Source organism: Odontesthes bonariensis, chromosome 9 (assembly GCF_027942865.1).
Source record: "Odontesthes bonariensis isolate fOdoBon6 chromosome 9, fOdoBon6.hap1, whole genome shotgun sequence".
Taxonomy (NCBI): Eukaryota; Metazoa; Chordata; class Actinopteri; order Atheriniformes; family Atherinopsidae; genus Odontesthes; species Odontesthes bonariensis.
The window spans coordinates 16,402,884-16,417,198 of NC_134514.1; the positions used below are offsets into that span (position 1 = coordinate 16,402,884).

The window sequence follows — 14,315 nt, forward strand, 5'->3', positions numbered from 1 at the left end:
TACTTTGTCAGAGCGTAACTATTTGTACCTGCTCTCTTTTAAAAAAAAAATGTATTCAGTGTTTAATCAAGTATTCAATCGTGACTGTGTGACAAACACAGGAAAAAAATCAATTCAAAGAATGTGCATTAAAAAAGAGAAAATGGAAGAAAAGTTTTGGAATGTCAAGTTATTTCATTTAGTCGTTGGTTCATTTCTCAATAAAGTGCCATTTCTTTAGCCTGATATGTTTTTGTCTTTCCAGCTGTTACTTCCCACAACATTATGATCAACTAAGCTGAACACAAAACTAATGTAATACACGGCTGAATAGCTTAAAAAACTAACTTGTGAAACAACAGACGTCAGTAGATCGATAATGCTAAACAACCACAAGGTGCTGCTGTGGACCTGTTTGTGAGCAATGCGTACCTAATGATGCACCATGATAATATAAAGAAAACCTACAGTGTGAACAACCAGAAGTAGATTATTCCCATTCAAAACAAAGTTGTTGTTTTTTCTTATAGACACAAACACATCACAGTACAATTTTGAGCTACTTCTACAGCAGTCTCCATATTTTCTGCTATTCTCAAAATCTACAACATTATTTCATAATTATTGCAACTAGTTGGATTCAGATCTATCATGTCAGATAACGTTTGTAAATGATCATAACAGAGAAGAGATAAACCTAATGATCAGTGGTGGTATATCTACAAGGAACTCAGCAGCATGGAGAAAAATTAGAAGTAACTCTGCCATTGCTATTGGCAACATCAAATTCAAGTACAATGCGACTGCATCAGTAATTACAATGTAGTTACACCACTGAGCAAAATATTTAGTAAATAAGAATAAAAACTCCATTCAACTTTAATCATTTAGCACTTTTCAAACAAAGGTCTAACCCAAAGCACTTTAAAGAGCAAACGTGGGACTTGGAAATCAAGAAAAATGAAAATAAAATATAAAATAAAACTATATGTAAAAAGTTCAGCAGATTGATAAGAATTGGATGTAGATTGTTAACTTAAAGGTAGGGTAGGAGATCCTGGATTTTGAGTCCAGCGAAGCTGCATTTTGAAAATACACAGGTAAAAAGTCCCAACCCTTTTCTTCACTTTCCCCCCGAAGGCACGCCTCTAGAGTACATGAACGCGCACAAGCACTAAGGTGCACGAGCGCTGTTCTGACAGCAAGCATCGATCGTTGCCGTATTTAGTATTTAGTATATGATAACTATACGTTTAATAATGCTAGGTGCTAGCCAAGCTGGCTCTAGTTTAGCTTCCTGCCAAGCTTCTGGACGCGTAATTCGTTCACGGAGCAGGGTACGCGCACAGGGAGAAGGAGGGGGAGGGAGGAGCAGATTGCAGTTTGATAGACGGCATCAGAATCCAATCATTGTTAACGGTCCGTTCATTATGATTGGATACTGTTTTTCCTAGATTGTACGTTCTAGAGGCCACTAAAACTTTTCATATTTGTGTCAAAACTTTTAATTAATTGGTTGCAATGGGGGTGTGAAGAGTATTTCAAGCAATATGTAAAAAAATGTTCCAGAAAAAGATCCCCTACCCCGCCTTTAAGCTTTTAAATAAGTTCATGAGCTGTTTTTGTTTATTTACTCATTTTTGTCATATAGCAATAACAAAGCACAATTTTATTTCAACAAAAAGTCCAAAAAATTGGGGTGAAATCTGGTTTGTGTTGGAGATACTCTAAGCCTCACAACGTCCCACAAACTAACGGTGCAACAGGCAATATCTCTTTGTAATAATGTAATAATGATAAATGCTGGCATTTATCTGTTTCCAGTGAAAAAGAGCCTCTTGTCGTATAGTTATATGTATTATATGTATACATTATATACGATATACATTGTATTTGTAACTGAGTATTTCTTTCTGTCGATTTTACCAGTCCATAACAACTCCACATGTGTGCTCATAGTAGCAGCAGTGTGCTGTGTATATGTTGCACCAGTTGGGTCTGCGCAGGCGCAGTGGGAGTGCGGGCGCAGTTGTGCCGTGGTTTCGGTTGAGCATTCTTGGCAACGTCTCGCTCGGTGAACAGGCAGCCTACCGTCGGTCAACCAGCGATTGTTTTCTCGGTGTCTGCGTGGGGAATTGTGCTAACGAAGAAACAGAAACACCGGAGCAGCTTTAGGTAAGCTCTGTTCGCTTTTGGTTTTCTCTGAGCAGTTTCGACTGAACAGCAGCGGATATCCAGAAGCGCTGAAAAGTGACGAGTGAACTAAACGTTGGCGAGCAAAGACGAACACCGAGACAGCCGAGCCGACGAACTTCAGTCAATGCAGAGAGCAGCGTCTGTACTACGACTCAGCTGCTCGTCTCAGCCCCACCTGAAGCCGTTTTCGCCGGCTCCGTGCTCCACTTCCACCTCCAGTCATTCGACAGGAGTTCACACAGAGCCTCAAAAATACCGCTACCAGCTAAAGTGGATTTACTACTAAATATTCTACAACCTTCCCGATCATTAAGGCTCCAGTGCGCATGCTCTTACTATTCTGCAGACTTCAGATTTGTAGTTTTTCGTACCTGAGTTAATAATAGTTTGGAGGGCGAAGAGAAAAGCGTAAAACTACAAGTTCCAGACAATGGGAGCTTTGTTTGGGAACGGGGCTGTTTTGGCTAGTTAGCCAGGACGGGCTTTGAATTTCGAGTAGTTGTGCTGCAATCGGAAGTTGTCTTGGCTGGAGATTTGCCTCGGTGTGAGCGGTACGAGAAATATTGAAGACGCGAGATTGAACGGGTATTATGCAGGAGGGGTTGCAAGTAGTTGTAAATTGCAAATGTTTGTCATGAAAGGGTGTGCAACACGTTTTAATCGTGGTAGTAAAAGGGGGATTGGAAGAGCTCCTGCGTGTGTGGACATGCAGAGTCTGTTCACCTGTCAGAAGACGTGTGTGCACTGCGAGCAGCGTTTACAAGCGCATTATATGCACGCAAACAATTGTGTGCATGTGTGTGCGCATTGAATGAGCGGTGACAATGCCGCCTCGGTCTGTCATTTCCCTTTCATTGAGATCTCCCCTGTTGCTGCTGTATTTTCCAGCCCTCTGGAAATGACACGTTGAGTATCAGAGATGATGGATCCGTAAGAGCAGCAGAGCATGGCAGCATTCCACATATTCCTGGCATCATGTGCCCAGTTTGCCTCCCATCTGGAACTAATGGAGTGATAAATGCCAAGAAAAACGTGACAACGATGCCTAAGTGTCTTATCTTGGTTATCCCAGCGCTCACCCGCCAGTCCAGTGTTTGTATACGGTGTGGAAATCCTGTGATATATGTTCACTTAGAGGGTAGAAATGTGATTTGACTACAGCCAGTAAAGTTCTCAGCTGAAAACTTTATATTGGATTATAATTACATGGTTCTTCACATTGTACGTCCAGTTTCCTTTGATTCCTGGCTGTGCAGCAGACGGTAGAAATTGGTCACACAGTGCTCAATGGTAATAGTTTCCATCATGAAATTTCCATCAGGTCCATGGATGTTTGAGAACATTAACAGCACATGCAAGCAGACCACCTATTCATGGGCTGGGAGCTCGCCTGCGCTCGTTACTCCAGTGCGTTAGAAGTGAAAATCCAAAGCAAACTTTGGTGAGTGAGTAAAAATTAATGTGTCCTGCTTGATTTAACTTTGGATTAGTTTCTGGTAGGAGCTCTCAGTTCAAAACATCCACCATCCACGTGGCATTTATTCTTGTATGTCCCAGTCGCACTTTGCTCAGTTTTTGTCTCCTTACAAAAGCAAAAGTGCTATTACTCGAATTTGTGGGAAACCTGCAGTGCACGTTCACTGGAGCATGACATCAGTCGTGGCACCAGCATGTCCTTTCAAGCCATGTTTGGTGATTTGTTGAAAAATTCAGGAATCAGTGATGAAGCAAACAGGCTGAAAATAGCAGGCGTTTTAGTATGTGGCGCACATCTGCTATTGCAGTTAAAATGCTCAAGTGCCATGATGATCATCCTAAAACGTTTAGCTTAGGGGCCTAACTGCACCATAAACTAAAATAATTCTTGAGTTTCAAACAAACACGGAGCCTTCATTGTAGTCCTGAAGCGTCGTCCCACCTCGTAGCCTGATGTGCATCTCTCCAGAGAAGTAGCTACATTTCACGACAACAACTGCCATCGATCTGCTTGGCAAACTGCAAATAAACTGCATCCCTCTTTCCTTGAATATCATTTCGATATAATAGAAAAGGACACGACGTAACGGGTGTAATATGTGTCATTCTTGCTCATTATACAACTGCCGTGATCAGTATTCTGCCCATGCAGCTATGAAGTCTTCTCGTTTTCAGAGCTCTGCCAGTTCATGGAAGGACGGATGCCGTTCAGTGTCACACTCTGCCACCAACAAAGCCGTCACTCTTTTCTGTCTTGCTGTAATTACAGAAGAAGCGACTGTCGTTCAGCATTTATTAACTCTCTACAAAACCAGAACTACATCCGTAAAATTCAGCTCCCAGTTGCTGTTGCTTGAGGCAGTGGCATCGAAGCCCTGACGCAGGATGATGCTCACAATAGCATAGGCAACTTAGTTGTGTTTATGCTTAGGCTTTGCTTTAATGTCATGAACGTTTTTTGATTTGTGGCTAATTCATGCAGTTGAAGGCTGCCAAAGTTCTGTTATAATACTCCTTCTTTTATGTGCCACGGTCGCAGAACAGGTGTTGATGATAACCACGAAGATGGTTAAGTCTTAATGGTGTCATATTGACCTCAAACTAACTTTTCTTTTTAGATATACATGTTTTTTTCTAACCAAAATGCTCTCCATACAAAGGTCTGGGAGGTTTGTTACTGCGTGCGTGACAAGACCCATAGGTCTTGAAATTTGACAGTAAATTTTGAATACTTTTAGCAATGATTTCCCGTTTCACTCTCAAAGTTTTTTAGCATAGTTTGTTATCAGGCCAGGGGCTTTCTTTTCCTTGCACATATTCTACATTCCTACTCATCATTATGTGTTTAAACTTAATCTTTCCAATCAAATTAGTAAGGGATGCCGAAACAGTTCATCCGTTTAAACAATGTACCCTGGGTTTAGTTTGAAAACAAGTCTGGATACAAATATTTAACAATTTTTGCTTTTTTTTTTTGTCTGATCCAGATCTGTAAGCATGTTTGTTTTGCTCTTTGTACAGTGGTATCACCTTATCCGTGCTAATCTGTTCTCATTTCATAACTTTGGACCCACGTCAGATGACGGTAAAGCCCCTCCATCACTGAGCTTGTAGTTGGCTCCACTGGGTGCCAGATAACAATTGCCTGCAGTCTGTGATCAGTCTGAACATCTCATATTTTCTGTTACTTAGTTTGGTGTGTCATGGGAAGCAGCTGCGAGAACAAAGAATACTGTCTTCAAAGGGGAGCTGAATGTGGGCCACCTGAGTGTCTTTAGCCTGCAAACATTGCTTGGAATCATCACATCATATTTTGGCAGATGTGACTCAATGGTTGTTGATTTTTTTTTTTCCCCTTCTTCCTTTATTCCAGATAATGATTTTAGGGAACTTACACAGGGACTTTGTCTTTTGACTAAACAATTACATCTTATCAGTATCGCTCCTTGTGATACTTTAAGGTAGCAAAGAATGTGTTTTTTGGCACCCGTGTGGTTCAGGTTCCCTGACCACCACGCCTTTGGCAGCTCTCCTGCTGTTTGTAATTTTAGACTGGAAAATATTTTGCCAGTTTTTTTTTTTTAATACTTTGAATACTTTTAATACTTTGGGATCTTTGAGGCTGATAGTTAAAAAACACACACACACACATACGCTCACAACATCCATCACGATCACCGGATTTATCCCGATAGATCACAGATAGGAAAGGACAATCAAACCTTTGGACCATGACTACCATCTGGTCGGTGTCACTGTGTAAGTGTGTGTTTAAAGGAGAAGAGCATGTAGCGTTGTCTTAAAATCAAACTTATTGAGTTCCGACATCATAGGTAGTTGACTATCCGACAGACATCCATCTTTTGTTGAGGCGCCGTGTCAAACTGCTCAATCAGTTTATTACTTGTGCATCCTTCTCTTTGTAGTTAGTATAAACTAACAATGGGACGCAGGTTAAACCTGTGTTGGCAGTTATTGTGAATTTATCTCCACAGGTCATCACACCTGCCACCACAGCGCCTCCCATCTGGGGTCAGTTACAGTTAGGACATTATCTGACTGAGGTTAGCAGGTGTTCCAACTGGATTACAGTTTCAATACAACGTTGCTTTTCCGAGAAAATTTCTTATCTAACTAATAAAACATTTGGGGGGGGGGGCACGAACATTTATTCCCACCTTCCTGTCGGTGACCAGACGCTCCTTATTCTTAAGCCAATATTGTCATCATGACACAGCAGTAACAGTCACTAGAGCGTGTTTTGAATGCATACAGAGGATGATCTCATCCATGAAACAGAATTTAGAGTTGAAACATGGATCTTTGTGTAGCCGCTGTAAATAGCGGAGGCATCTTTAGCTACTTCATAAAGAAACGCAGTTGGGTAAGATTTAAAAACACAATCGATTAAACTAAAATCTGTAAAAATAAAACACTGGATTAGGTTTCATAGATTTTGCACGGTTATAATTTGGTTACAGTGCAGTAACATATAAAGGCTCCAGACACAGTGTATAAATCAGTACATATTGCTGATGCTTAACAAAATTTGTCTAACAATGCAGCCAGAGGGAACAGAAACCGAGCGCACTGTGTGGGCGAGAGCAAGCGTCTATACTGAGAGAAGAGAAAACTGACAACATTTTATTTCAGAATTATGTAAGGAAGTGCATTTTTATATAACAATGTGGTGTAGTAGTGATCTGCATGATGCTTGTATCTCTGCACGCTTGTATGTATGACAGGTATCTACTTCTTTACATAACAACGCTGCACAATTGAACTCAGCGTCTACGTGTGTGTGAGTGTATAAGAAGCTCTGGTAATCATTTTTCATAAATGTTGCAGTAGTTGTGTAGATCTAAGAGTTTGGAATAAGTATACAAGCTCGTGTTTACTTCATTACTTCAATTTGAAACACAAGACAAATGTATGTTTTGTAGATCGGTGTCGTGCGCGTGTGTTCAGTTTAAGATGGAATTGCATTGTTATAACCAACATTGTCGAACCCTCCCCCGCTCTCTTTGATGAATTGTCCTCCCTTGAGGGTCTTATCCATAAGTCAGGATGCATGACAGTGTCAAGAGGTCAGAGATTTACAGAAAGAGGACCATGCCATTTTTTCTGAAATGACTCTCTGCTTTATGGCCTTCTTTGTAGCCATAAAACATTCCCTTGGTAGGCAGTTGATCTATCAAGTCTCCTTCCTCTTATTCTTCTCACTCCTTCCGAGGTAAAATTCCTCTGAGGTGTTGTTTACCTCTCTGTGTTTTCCTCATGGCGAATCACAGAAGCGAAGTGCTACATGAAGACGTCAAAAGTGTGATTGTGTTTTGCTGGTCCTCTCGGTTTGGCTATCGGATGAAATAGCCTCTCGGACGTATCACAGGCTAGGGCCCAGGCCACATCTTTCTTCTATTCCCTCCTCTGCGCTGGATATGTTTGACTGGTGTAAATATAGCATGTTGGCTTTAGCTCGAGGATAAACACAGATGTTGAGGCGGCCTGTCTTTCCTAAGTTTAGCCAGTTTTTCCCAGCGGTCAGCGCTGGTTGCAGAGGCAGAGAGTGACAAAAGAAGCCTCATCATCTATTCTCAAAACACTTTAATACACTAAGCCTTTGACGGGATTATAGCAGATCCACTGGCTACAAAGCATTTAGACACCCTGACAACATGCTGTACATAAAGTGATTTACAAAACCTTGTATATCGCTGTCCATTTGGCAATTTAAGTCAGGGACAGGGACATTCCACAGATGGAGGTCCCGTGAGTTTAAACCTGAGTACTTGAATCAATGTATATTTTAGTAGAGGAACGCTTGAAGATTTTCACAGAGTTGCTCTAACAAAAGCAGATCTGACCTTTTGAGTTAAATCCGAGGTCTCACACTCAATCCAAGGATAGTGGGGATGGCAAGGCTGTTGTCCCTGTGCAGTAAGGAAATGGGTTCATCTCTTTAGCATTAAGAGCTGTCAGCTGTTACTCATCCCCCTTTGTAATGTTTCTCTCTACCATATATGCCTTTTTCTAGAAGGACTGATGATGGTATACTGTGCTTCATTGTTGTAAGTACATTAGACACACAATTTAGTTGAGTTAAATTAGAAAAAACTTAAAGGATTCAGATGCACATCCATTATTATGGATTGTCACTGAGCTGAAAGGGACAGCTGCCACCTTTTTGTGTAATGTCTTCATTCTAACAACTTCTTGTTTTGTGTCTTGGGAGATGGATTTGTCTGCTGTTTTAAGGGGAAGCGTGTGTTGTTACACCTGCTTTATATTTGTCCCCTACAGAGGTTTCACACATGGGGATGACAGGTGGTGTGTGTGTGTGTGTGTGTGTTTCCACAAAGAGCTCTATCATACACAAGCAATGCAGAAATGTTCTGGAAACAGGAAATCCTTTATGACAGGATAGAGAAACAGCTGATTCTGTCTCCATCTGTTTTTTATGGACTGAAGAGGAGTACATTAACCTTCTGCACCCCACATACACATGAGCTTGACCATCACAAACATGTCATTCATGAATTCACTTGCTATCTCTTTTGTTTTGCTACAATACTTGCCGCCTGTATCCATTTTGACATCAGAACGCCGAGGGTTTCCTGGAGAATATGCGGCCAGTTTGGTCAGGACTTTATTCCACGGTTGCTGTGCTCACATATACTTCGGACGGGAGATTTTCTGCTGAAGAGACTGCTCAGGAATGTCTGTCAAGACCCCACAGAAAGCAGCATGTGATGCAAAAATTACACAGTGAAATTCACTGTCTTTTTGAGAGCACGTTGAGGATGGCGGGTGAACTCCCCAATTACTGTTTTTGTGTCGATATCAATAGAATATGCCACATTATTGAGTTCAAGATGCAGAAGAGCTGGAAAATACTGATGTTAGGAACACTGGAACCAGACAAGATTTTGCAGCTTTCCTTGATCTGAATAAAAGTGGGAAAAAAAACTTTTCTTGATAAAATGTTAATGTTCATTACTGCTGTGTGTTTGAAATAAGGAAGGAGGAAGCATAATAGCCATTCGTGTAAATGGGGCCTGAATCTCTAAATCAAATAAAGGCTGTAATGATCTAATATGCTTCATCGGTGAGACAGTTCTTCATTGTAAAAGATATGCTGGAATGACCACATTTAGTCTGTTTCTGTTGTGCCTTCAGGCACCTCCTTGGAAATTGTATCTGTATTTTATTTGGAGGCCTTTGCTAGCTTTTTCTCTCCTTCTGTGCTGCCTGTTGGAAGTCAAGCTGGTGGACAGGAAGTGAGTCTGTACTGTGCCGTGAGTGTGTCGGGGATGAGTGTTGCTGTGAATCAGACATCCTGCATCAGGGAGGGAAGTGTCACTAAGACAAATGACCAGTCCACAGGACATGAGTAAGACCATTCCTTTCAAGCTCAGAAAAATGTTTGAGTCCATCTCTGGTAAGCAGCTGATGTCCTGGAATGTTTCTTTGCCCAAGCATTGTTGGAATAGTTTGAGATTTGCTCATTGTAGTTTTCCGGAGAGTTTTCCACGCATGCTGAAAACACCAGACGCCACCAGGAAAGATGCAGATAATGTTCATGTTTCCCCTTTTTTCTTAAACTTTGGAATTCTCAGGGTCCCACGCATCCCTGAGAAAGACAGAAAGGCATTTTTTTCCTCAGTAATTTTCTTATTTCATAATATGGAGACAGAGAGACATCCATGCATACATACTGAGTATACACTCAGACATTCAGACATGCATGGTGTCTCTCAGTCCTTCTGTCTATCCCCAGCTGACATGTCAAGCTATTGCTGCTTACTGTGGAGTCATTGTTTTAATGCTAATTGAGTATAGCACATGGTCATTCCATGAATGCCTCTTGCCCCACTTTATTATAGTTTACTGTATCAGGATGTGCATTTGTTTCCTGGTTATTTCTAAATCAGATTTGATAGTGGGATGGAAGTTATTTAGTGGGCTATTTCCACACAAGTTAATTTGGTTCAGTGGGGATTTGGAATGCTAATGTGTTTATGGTGTTGGTGAGACAGAGCAGTGTGGATTTTGTCTGTCAGCACAGTTGAGTCAAGCTATGGTTACAGCTTGACCTGGCCGTTTAATTTGACCACAGTCCAATTTGGCTCTATTATTATCCACTTTAGTGTTTTTATAAAAAGATGCAAAAGGATTGAACTTCGGAGCAGGGAGTCTGGTTGGGCTTATTCATGCAGCGGGAACCTTGACTGCAATATCTGGGTTTGTAAGCCTAGTTTTGAGAAGCTCAGTTTCTTATTATCTTGGTCAGCCTAACATGTTTAGATGGATTATGAAAGTTCACTTGTGGTGTGCATTATGTAATACGTAAACCTACATTGTACTGCTCTACGAGAGGGGAATGAGGTGATTTCTGCAGATATACAGTGTAGAGCGGTTGTGTCTTTGGGACTTTGAGAAGCTTAATCAGTGTGGTGTGCCAGTCAGGGTTTGTGCGTGTGGCTATATTACTCAACTTTGGAAGTGTGGATCTTCACTGGCCTCATAATTCAATCTGACAATGATCCATATTTAAAACAATGCATTCTCAAAAAACTACATCGCCACACATACATTACTCAAATCTTTTCTGTAACAGTGTCTGCGTGACCTGCCTCAGTAACATCCGTATGTTCTTTTAGTCAGTCGCAGGAGAAGTTCAGGAATCACATGTAGTTGCGACTTGCCTAGCTGAGCTCACCCTGTCATTCACGTGGCCTTTAGTTTAGGGATGCAAATTATCGATTAATTCATTAATCATTAGTTGACTGATCTTATCGATCGACTTACGATTAATTGATAAGCGGCGTTTTTCACCTGAATTTCAGTGTTTCAATAGGGCCTTTAAAAATATCAGCTAGTTTAAACACTGAATTCAAAAAGTATATATTATATTATGATAATTATATTGTATTATATTATATTACATATTCCTCAAGTAATTATGCATTAGGAAAAGAAAGCAGGCATGTTTTTTTATGGTATAACAAAATACATTCTTTAATAAAAAATGTTTTTAAAAAAAGAAATAAATTAAGGGAAGGGATATTGTAGCCTGGCTCTAGGATCGCAATGAGATCCTGAAATCCTGCACCGTCAACTGTGTTGATTGGCATCAAATCTCTCTCGATCATGCTGCATATGCTCTCTGTAATGCCCTCCGCCCTTCTCTCATCACACGCTCGCCTTCCCAGTGTAGCTTTGATTGTAGGTTGACCAGGTGCACGGCTGCCATGCAGGACAGCTCCATGCACGGTGTTCAAATGATAACTGAGTGAGCTAGTTGAACTGTTGTATTTCAATACCGCATGACACAGCGAACATTTGACTTCTTTGCCTGCATTAATAATGTTGAAACGTACGGTGGCCGACATGTGCAAACGCGCTGCAAACGGCGAAACAAATCCAACAATAAAATGCTGCAAGAGAAAAATGCGGCAATCACAAACACGACCGGAGCACACGCGCTGCAAACATCAAAACACATGCAAGACAGAAACGCTGCAAACATCAAAACACATGCAAGACAGAAACGCTGCATACATCAAAACACATGCAAAACATAAACGCACTGCAAACATCAAAACACATGCCAGAAAAAAATGCGCTGCAAACTTCATAACACATGCAAGACAGAAACGAAAGAGAGGAAAGTCAAAAGGTACGTTGTCATTTATGTCTTTTTTAAACACTTGGCCGTAATCTTTTACCTTATAATAGCGACATAACTCCGCTGCTCTTCTATAATAAAGTAAAAGATTACGGGCAAGTGTTTAAAAAAGACATAAATGACAGCGTACCTTTTGACTTTCTTCTCTTTCTTCTCTTTCATTAATATGTTAGATCTCCCATAGTCGATCCCCTATCCCACAGGTCGAGACCCCCTACTGGCCTGGCGAACTTCCGTTGTGTTTTGAAGTTTGCAGCGTTTCTCTCTTGCATGTGTTTTGATGTATGCAGCGTTTCTGTCTTGCATGTGTTTTGATGTATGCAGCGTTTCTGTCTTGCATGTGTTTTGATGTATGCAGCGTTTCTGTCTTGCATGTGTTTTGATGTATGCAGCGTTTCTGTCTTGCATGTGTTTTGATGTATGCAGCGTTTCTGTCTTGCATGTGTTTTGATGTTTGCAGCGTTTTTTTTTCTTGCATGTGTTTTGGGGTTTACAGCGCGTGTGCTCCGGTCGTTTTTGTTATTGCCGCATTTTTCTGTTGCAGCATTTTATTGTTGGATTTGTTTCGCTGTTTGCAGCGCGTTTGCACGTGTCGGCCACCGTAGAAACGGTCCTACACAGCACTTCTTTTCGCCCGCTTCATTTTGTCTTCAACCCTGGTCCCTTCACTGAACACATCTCGCGAGGGATCACTGTTCACCTCTCGTTCTCACGCTCTGTTCAAGTTACTACAGACAGTAGCGCCCTCTAGCGATTAATCGTGATTTTTTTTTTTTTTTTTCACGATTAATCGTGATTAATAAATTTTGTTCGAGCAACCTCTTGATCGACAATTGATCTAAAATCGATTAATCATTTGCATCCCTACTTTAGTTTGGCTGTGTAGTGTAGCTATAGCAGAATCTAATGTGTATTCTGCAAACACTTGGATGTATTCCGTAATTGCATTGATGCAGGAGCATTCACATCTGCCCTGAGTCGCATCTTAGAATCGGGAACTCCGCTGAACACCATCAACAATTATTCATCATCATTGATGGGTGTGTGATGTGATGAATTTGTTTAAAGAATAAGTTTGCATGTACTTGTACAGCGAATGCAGCTCAGTCTTTTGCACTCTGCTGTGTTGACACAATTATCTTAAAGAAGTCCATCTAAAGGTGCCACAAGGCATCAACAATATAATTTTTCTCGTAGAAATACAGTTTTCTTTGAATAAACATTGCATTCATCTGGTGTAATGAAAATGTGTCTTTTAGTTTTAGCACAAATGGTTCCCAAGCTCCTACATGCGAAAACTTGTATGCCTTCAAGTGCTGTTTATTCAAGTGTCTGGTTGTATTATTAGTGCTGTAATTAGCTCTGCTGATGCCATCCCTTGAAATGCCTAAATGCTTAGCACTGTGACTGTAATCTGTTCCATGTTTCATATTTGGCTCTCTTGCTTTTAGATCAAGAACTGCATTGTTGTGTCAGACAACACTTGTTTATGTGGTTAATGCTCTTTTTCTTTTTAGGGCTAGATGTCAAAAGCATTATCAGTGTTGATGCTGATTGTTTTCCAATTTTGTGTGTCTCTCCATACGTTTCATGTTTAGATCATACACAGCAGACATTGTTAACTGTTCATAGCGGTAGCTTAGAGAGCAATGGAGGAGAGAAGGAAGTGACAAAAGTTTGGGTGTTTCTCCACAGCCTTGGAGGATTTTATCATCGTGGGAGAGGAGACGGATGAGCTGATAACTCAGAGGGAAAGAAATGGCTTGACAGGGGAGGAGGGAAAGGAGGACAGATACAGGGAAAGACTGAAAGGGAGGTCTGTTGCAAGAAGAAAGCCTGCCCATGTGTTAACTTCTCCTTTTTCAATCCTCCTTGATTTTGTCCTCCCTTTTCTTTCTCTCTGAGCTCTGATAAATTAAGTGTCTAGTTCAGTGTGTCAAGCAAGGCTTATCTGGGAAATAGTAATGACCAAAAGAAAGACGGCAAATGTTGGCAAACAAATCAGAGTGGAAGCGAGTAAATTTTAAAGTGTGAACGTGATGCAACATCCCCCAGAGAGAGGTGAGAGCCTTGGAGAGGGAATAAGGATGTGCTGTGTGTGAACTTTTGGAGGAAATGCAGCCTCTTGTGTTATTGTCTCTGGAGAGAGTGTGCATGTGGAGCAGATCTCCTCTGACTGTAATGACTATGATTGAGAAAAACAACATGAAAAGCTATAAAGCTGAAGAGAAGCAGAAAACAGTGCATGTATTTTCTGTGCTTCAGCTGGTAACTCTGTGTGTGAGGTCACGGTTATCACCTGTCCCTGAAACTGGCTTGACCCACTTTGTTGCTGGGAGGCAAACGCCCTCATCACCTCTCTCCTCAGCTGTTTGAGACATGCACTTAGGCAACATCTCAGCCGTGTTCCTTCTTTCAGACATGAACTCTGCTGCTCTCAGTTCCAAACACCTCAACACACATATGGCTGCATCCA

At 41.1% G+C, this 14,315-nt stretch overlaps 1 protein-coding gene across 2 annotated transcripts in view; it reads left to right on the top strand.

Annotated features, from left to right (window-relative positions):
* Nucleotides 1–1,993: 1,993 nt before the first annotated feature.
* The window catches only part of sipa1l3 (signal-induced proliferation-associated 1 like 3), a 62,714-nt gene continuing 50,392 nt past the window's right edge, over nucleotides 1,994–14,315 (top strand). For both annotated transcript variants that reach the window (XM_075473389.1, XM_075473390.1), the window contains exon 1: nucleotides 1,994–2,154. The gene's annotated coding sequence lies outside the window, so the exon portion shown is untranslated. The remainder of the gene's footprint in view (nucleotides 2,155–14,315) is intronic.